This window comes from Pipistrellus kuhlii, unplaced genomic scaffold (assembly GCF_014108245.1).
Source record: "Pipistrellus kuhlii isolate mPipKuh1 unplaced genomic scaffold, mPipKuh1.p scaffold_m20_p_4, whole genome shotgun sequence".
NCBI lineage: Eukaryota > Metazoa > Chordata > Mammalia > Chiroptera > Vespertilionidae > Pipistrellus > Pipistrellus kuhlii.
The window spans coordinates 73,122,222-73,130,170 of NW_023425540.1; positions in this window are offsets into that span (position 1 = coordinate 73,122,222).

Sequence of the window (7,949 nt, forward strand, 5' to 3'; positions counted from 1 at the left end):
GGATCAATGACAAACATCTAGGATCAGTGACAAACATCAAAAGTCCATTGTGAGCCCAGCATGGCTCAGTGGTTGAACTAACTATGAACCAGGTCATGGTTCCATTCCTGGTCAGGGCCCAAGTGTTGAGTCCTAGAATGTATCAGTTTAATCTGGAACTGCCTCTCAAAACCCTCCTGCAGTTCTCCATGTTCTTGTATGGAGTGAGCAAGTCTTTAGGAAGTCAGCTGTGACAGAAAGGTGTCATTAAGGAAGAAAAAAATTAAGTAAAGGAGAGGGTGAGGGCTTAAAACAAGATATTCAATAGGAAATTTGATTTTTTACAAAAACAAACAAAAAACCCTACTTAATTAGCATAATTTACAAACCAGTAGGTTTAAGCACAAGAAAGCTGAGTTCACTTGCTGTAGTGACAGCATCTACAATGAAAGCAGGAGGGAAAGCTCTTTGGGTTTATCAGAGAGAAAGCTGGTATGCTCAGCTCTCCATGGCTTCCTTCTTAACCCTATATTGGTCCTGGGATGAGATGGAGGAATGATGAAGGTCTGAACTGTTTCCATACTGCTACCCAGGCTGCAGCTGGTTTGTGGGATATTTGGAAGAACTTAAAGGTGAGAATGGAGACCAGTAATCAGGGCCATAAATGCCAATTATAAAAACAAAAGACTACTTCCACATGTCCAGAATTTTTAGAACTCTGAGATATACCTGTCTGAACTCCCAATAAAATACTGTATTTCTGATGTTTTAATGAGAGCTTAGTGAACTTGAAACTGCAGTGGGGGGTAGGGGGACAAAGTGTGGTTAACACAGAGGTTAACAGTGTTAGATGTGGTCAAGAAGCCTCATTCTAGGACTTGTTTTGGCTCTCCTACTGCCATGAGGCACAGACCTTGGAGGACCAAGGAAATGTACTACCCAGAGCTTGTGTTGCCACTTTACCCACCAGACCACAGTCCAGGTACCTAAGACCTTGGAATCCCTGCCCACACAGACCCAAATCTGCTTTCAGGGCCGGTATGAGCCTCTCCCCTGGCTCCATTCCTATAAAGGCAGTGCTGCTCAAGTAGTGGGTGAAGGGGTGATGGTTCTCAGGGATCTGATAGCACTTGGAGGTGTGCACTGGGGTATCCCCTGCAATGTGGAAAAGAACCAGGTAGGAAGAAAAGAGAAACCAGCCTTGACCATGGGATGGCTGCCTTGGTACCACAATGTGATAGACTGAGTCTGAGAATTCTAAACTCAAACTTGGCCTTCCAGGATGTCGCGAGCCACATGCAGCTCTTTGGACACTTAAGTGTGGCTCTTCCACAAAATACCACGGCCTGGGTGAGTCTATTTTGAAGAAGTGGCATTGGAAGAAGTTTAAATTTAAAAAATTTAGCTTTCAAAAGAAATTTCAATCGTTGTACTGTTGATATTTGGCTCTGTTGATTAGAGTTTGCAGACAACTGGGATAGAGCATACTTGAGCTCAGTTTATTATAACCTTTAAATATTAAGATGTGGCTTATGGGCATCCATTTCTATTCTTGCCTCTGGTTATGGGCCTGGTTGTTAAAGTACCTATCTTAGTACCAGACAGGCCTAAATGTAAATATCTGGGCATGCCATTCATAAGTTGTGTCTTGGACAATTTACATTAGTAAGGTTTTTTATTTAAATGTATTTTTTATTGATTTCAGAGAGGTAGAGGAGAGATAGAAATATCAATGATGAGAATCATTGATTGGCTGCTTCCTGCACGCCCCCAACTGGGGATCATGTGCCCTTGATCCTAATTGAACTTGGGACCCTTCAGTCCGCAGGCCGATGCTCTATCTACCCAGCCAAATCAGCTAGGGCCGTTAAGGCTTTTTTAGCTGCAAGTCAGGGTGTCTGACTCAAGTTGACTTAATCATAAACCGGAATTTAATCATAAACAGGAATTATAACTGACAAGAGAAGCTCAGGTGTGTCTCGACCTGCCAGTCTAAATAGCATCCTCAGTGTATGGTCTATCTTTGGCCCTACTTTCCTGTTGGCTTCATTCTCAGGCAGGACTACACATAATAAGCTTATAACTTACTAAGTGATCTCAGCAGAACTTTTCTCAAATTCTGGAGAAGTCCAGGGAACTGCTGATTGCTTATATGCCCACTATAAAGTATCTGGGTCTACCTCCCTAAAAATCGTATGGGTCAAGTCAGGGAAGTGGTAGTTCACCAAATAAAAATGTGGTTACTGGGAGAAGAGCTGAGGCAAAAACAGTAGCAAGTTGGTAGGGAATAAATGCTTAGCACTGTTATCCAATACTAATGAAAAGGAAAATGGGGGTTGGGGGGGCGCTTGCAGTCTAGTTCAGTATCTGGTTAAAACTGTAATCGTACTTCCCCACTCTGACTGACTTGGGAGGCACTGCAGAGCCCAACCCCAGGGCCCCTCCACAGCTGACTTGGGCAGAGCTGTGGGGACCCTCAGGGGCCCACCACAGGAGGTATATAAGTCAGAGCCTCCCCACAAGTTGAGTTCAGGCTTTGGATCTGGAATTCTCCTGGACTAGCAGATCTGCGAAATAAAGGTTAAACTTTCCTCCCTCAGAGTGCTGGCTGATAGTTCTCCCGTGCATTCTGCCAAAAACACAAACATGATCAAGAAAATGCAAATGGGCTCAAATTGGGTTTGTATAATGAATAGAAGGCAAGTAGAAACCACACTCATTTTCCAACTGCCCTGAGCTCTGAAAGTTGATAGCCTAAAATGAAGACTTGGAAAGGTAGTCACAATCTCAGAGGACATTCACAATTTTGTGTATATGAACTAAGCTTTCAGTTGCTGTGGCTGTTTTTGCAATGCCAACCTGTGCCCATCCATGAACCTCACCCTGAAGAGCTGTGGTCTGAAACTAAGCTGTGCTCACTTGAAAGTCCCATATTTTCGGAATTTGTAGGGAGTATATGAATCCCCAAGTTAAGTTCCTAGATATGGGGCCAACTTGTTAGTGTTGGGTCTATCTAGCACTATATGAAGTAACCTACCTCACTGAGAACTCATCATATTTGTATGTGTTTCCTGCTTAGCCTCTATAATCTCCAATTATAGAACAATCTTTAAATATAAATATAATTAATTATCTCAATGGAAACTGACCAAGACTATCAATAGGCCTTTATATATACACTGATGGCTTATATTTTCTATTTTTTATAAAAATATGCTCTATACTGAATTTTTGGACTGGAACCCAGATTCTTTGTCAGCCAGAATCGAAGAATGAATCCACAGACGGAAAATGGTATAGCATAGGTGGAGATTTATTGAAGAACAAGTGCAAACTCCATGTAGGGAGGGGGGAAAGGGTCCCACTGGGTTCCCTTTTCCTATGGCTTCTATAGGCTGCAGATCCTGGTGCCTTGATATCCCCTTAGACTGGTCACTATTCCCTTAAAATGGTTAGGATAGTAATTCCTGGGCTCAAAGGTTGAGGTTCTCCCCCTCCCCCATTGTTCCTCTATTCCCTCTGGGCTTTCTTCTTCTTCTTCTCTCTCTCTCTCTTTTTTAATATATTTTATTGATTTTTTACAGAGAGGAAGAGAGAGGGATAGAGAGTTAGAATCATCCGATCAGCTGCCTCCTGCATACCCCCTACTGGGAATGTGCTTGCAACCAAGGTACATGCCCTTGACAGGAAAGGAACCTGGGACCTTTCAGTCCCCAGGCCAACACTCTATTCACTGAGTCAAACAGGTTTTGGCTTCTTCTCCTCCTTCTGAAAGAAGGGCTTCCTTCTCTTTATTTTGTAAATATAGACCTTTCTTGGCTACTTCCAGTTCCCTTATCTTATGGAAATATCCTTTTGCTACTTCCTTATCTTAAGGAGATGTAACTGCACCAGGATTCCTTGCGTTTTGGAAATGTACCTTCTCCCAGTCTGTAGCCCCAAGCTTTTCCATGGACCCCAATTCTAAAAAATCCCTAAGCCTGCTTATGTTCCCCCAAAATTCCCACTTCAATACCACCATTTTTAATATTCCCCAACTTTTTATTTAAAAAAACTTCAAACCCACAAAGTTGAAATAGTAATAATAAAATATTAATGCTGTCTTCATACACAAGGCTATTTGATCAAAATAACACAGTGGCCTCTGCTCTACATTAATATCTAGATACCTTCTTCATGCTTACAAGAAAAGAAGGCTCATTTTTAGTGAGAGGAGCTTTCCGTCCTCAGGAAGTCTATGTAATGACTTTTTGTAGTGCTTTCACTCAGCTCATTAGAAACACGGGACAGGACTTATTCCCATTCTATAGATGAGGAAACAAACGCAGAATGGCCAAATAAGCTACCTCCTCAAGGTTTGAAATCAATGATCCAACTGAAACCAGAAAGATTTTTGACTTCAGTAACTCAACATTCTATGGTCACTTCGCTTCCTGGATAGACAAAGAGTAAGATCAGAGCTAAGTAGATGTGAAAGGAGTATTTTAGTGTTCTTCTGACAATCAGAAAGCTAATATCCACTAGGACCCATATGCATAGCATTATCAATCAGAAATCTGTTATTAGGAACATAAAACCAGTGTGGAAATCTGGAATGGGAGAATAGTTACAGAAGATACTGACATTTCTGTCAAGTGCCCTGGTTAGAGTTCATTTATTGAGGAGCTTATTCTGTCCTAGGTACTGTGTTTGGGATTTAGAGCAAATCTATAGACAAGGAGTCTTATCTTTGTGGAGTTCACATTTGAGTGGGTTAATGATCCACCCAGAAGCTGCCAGTAAGAGACTGGTGGGCTGCATCTGGCTCACATTAGTGTTTTGTTTGGTCCATACAGTGCTTAATTTAAAAAAAAATCATCTGTCAACTTCTAGCTTCTCTGAAACTGGCAATTTCTGCTGGATTCCTGAATAATAAGTAGCAGCCACCACTGTTCCTTACCCAGAATACATGCCCTCCAGGGATTACTTCGGTTCCTATTTCCTACTGTCTTACACCCAGAAAACACCAATTCACACTACATCTACATTAACCACTTGACATCTATAAGCATTTCAATTGAAACCCCTGAAGCGAACAAATATCCAAACAAGATAATTTCAAATAGCACTAAGAAATAAAAAATAATAAAATACCCTAATGTTATGTGGTTGGTAGAAAGGGCTACTTCAGACGGGGTGATTAGGGAGGGTCTTTCTGAAGTGTAATTGAAATTGAGACCTGAATTATGACAAACATAACAAGTCAACCAACAGAAAAGAAAAATGCTTCTAAGCAGAGGGAACATCATAGGCTCAAGTCCCCCTTAAGGCTGGAAATAATTTGGCTTAGTTGAGGTACAACAAGGTTGTGGTTGTTGAAAAAGTGGTATAAAGAACACACAGGAAGGAAAAAGCCAGAATACATAGGGCCTAGTGGACCGTGGTGAGAATTTTGGATTTTATCACAAGTGCGATGGGAAGCCTTTGGAGGGTTTTAACTGGAGAACAATGTGATCTGGTTTACATTTCAGAAGATCACTCTGTTATGTGGAAAAGTGATTTAGTGAAACAAGAGAAGAAGCAGGGAGACTAATGCGTAAGCTATATTATCAGTAGGTGACAGTGGCTAGGACCAGAAATGGTAACAGAAAAGATGGAGAGAAATAAATTCAGGATATAATATAATATGGAATATAGCCAAGAGTTTTGGTAACAAAAAAGATGGAGAGAGAGAAATTCAGGATATAATATGGAATATAGCCAAGAGTTTTTTTTGTAAGTGGATGGTTGTAGTGGTAGTGGGGCAGAATGAATAATGAAAGGGAATAATGATAACTCCAAGGCTGGGGCTTGCTCAAACATTTATGTGAATTGGGGGTGAGTAAGAGAGGTCCCAGTTTTAAAGAGAAGAAATAAGAATTTGATTTTAGATGAGTAAGTTTTACCTAGACCCAAGTCTTCCTAGATTCCTCATTTTCTTTATTTTGCATCCCACATCTGAGCAGTCCTTAAACTCCAAAATTCAAACTTCTAAATATTTAATATCTTATCAAATCTATCCCTTCAACTTCAAATCCACTGCCTCTCCTCACGTACCTCCTTTGTTGGTTCAATCCTCTCTTATCATTTCTTTTACAACAGATTTCTGCAGCTACAAATAAACTAACAAAAAGCACTTAATATTAAGCACTTACTATTAGATAAGTGTACTGCTCTCCCACCAACCACCTTTGATGATAAAGATCATGTCTTATTTATACTTATCTCCAGTGCCTTGAGCTGTGGTGGGCAGAGTAGGCACTCAAATGTTTAATGAACTGAAAAGGGGCACCCTCCAATAGGATATAACCTTGTGAAAAAGAAGACTCCATTTTGGGATTCTGTGATTCCTCCATACCACCTGATACAAAAAGTATGAATCCAGAAACTTCACCTTCCCAAAAGACATGTTTCTTCCTAATTTACAATAGTTTCAAACTACAGTGTTTGAGACTCACTTGCATCCATTAGTTAGTAAATGATACTGGACAATATATAACATATACTAACTACTCTTTTCTACTTTTCTTCCAAATCTAAGGACTTTATATTCTCAATAGAAGCCTGGTGAATGAAAATTCATGCACTGGAGGGGGGTCCCTCAGCCTGGCCTGCCCACTCGCACAGTCCAGGAGCCTTCAGGGGCGGGAGGCGACCTGGCAATCAGGGGAAAGCGATGCCCCCATCACACCTCTGCTGCTGCCACTGCCAGCGGCACAAGCCTCAGCTGGTCCTGGTTACCTGAGCCTTGGGTGGCCCTGGACGGCTTGGCAGCCACCATCTGAGGCTTGTCTGCATCTCGGGCCAGCCCCGGGCAGCCTGGGGGGCAGAAGGGATTGGGGGGACTCTGGAGGCAGGTGGCAGGCCATGCCATGTGCCTGCCACCCCAGCAGGACTGAACGCCATCATCTTTGAGGGAGTGACAGTCAATTAGCATATTCCCTCCTTTGTTGGCTGTTATCACTATCTTTGTGAGGGTGTGATGGCCAATTACCATATTCCCTCTTTATTAGGATATCCCCACAACATCTTTGTAAGGAGGTCAAAAGGTTTTTCTCTATTTTACAAATAAGAAAACAGGCACAGAATGAAGTCCCTTAATTACTTTTTTTGTTGTTGTTAATCCTCACCAGAGGATATTTTTTCCATTGATTTAAAAATATATATATTTATTGATTTCAGAGAGGAAGGGAGATAGATAGAAATATCAATGATGCCCTAACCGGTTTGGCTCAGTGGATAGAGCATCAGCCCTCAGACTGAAGGGTTCCAGGTTCGATTCTGGTCAAGGGCATGTGCCTTGATTGTGGGCACATCCCCAGTAGGGAGTGTGCTGGAGGCAGCTGATCAATGTTTCTAGCTCTCTATCCCTCTCCCTTCCTCTCTGTAAAAAATCAATAAAATATATATATTTTTTAAAAGAAACATCAATGATGAGAAACCTGGGCATGTACCCTGACCAGGAATCGAACCATGACCTCCTCGTTCATAGCTTGATGCTCAACCACTTAGCCATGTTGGCTAGGCCCATCGATTATTTTAAAAAAGAGAAAGTGGACAACAGGAGAGAGAGAGGGGAAGAAAAGGGGACAGAGAGAAGGATAGAAGGAGATTGAAACGTTGATGTGAGAGAGACACATCGATTAGGGGCCTCTGACTGGGGTTGGGGATCAAACCTGCAACCCAGGTACGTGCCCTTTATTAGGAATTAAACCCAAGGAAATGCTCTAACCACTGAGAAATACTGGCCAGGGCAGTACTTGGGCATTCAAACTTCTTTGGGTAACAGAAGGTCAAAGACCATGTTTCCTGTCTCTTCTATTTACCACTCTCCTCAATGACCAGTGAAGACAGATTCTGCCCTTTGGATTCAGGAAAAAGCACCTTGGTCATTTATGTTGGAAGATCAAGTAAGGCTAGGAGTCAATCGGCAACAAGAGAAAGAGATCAAA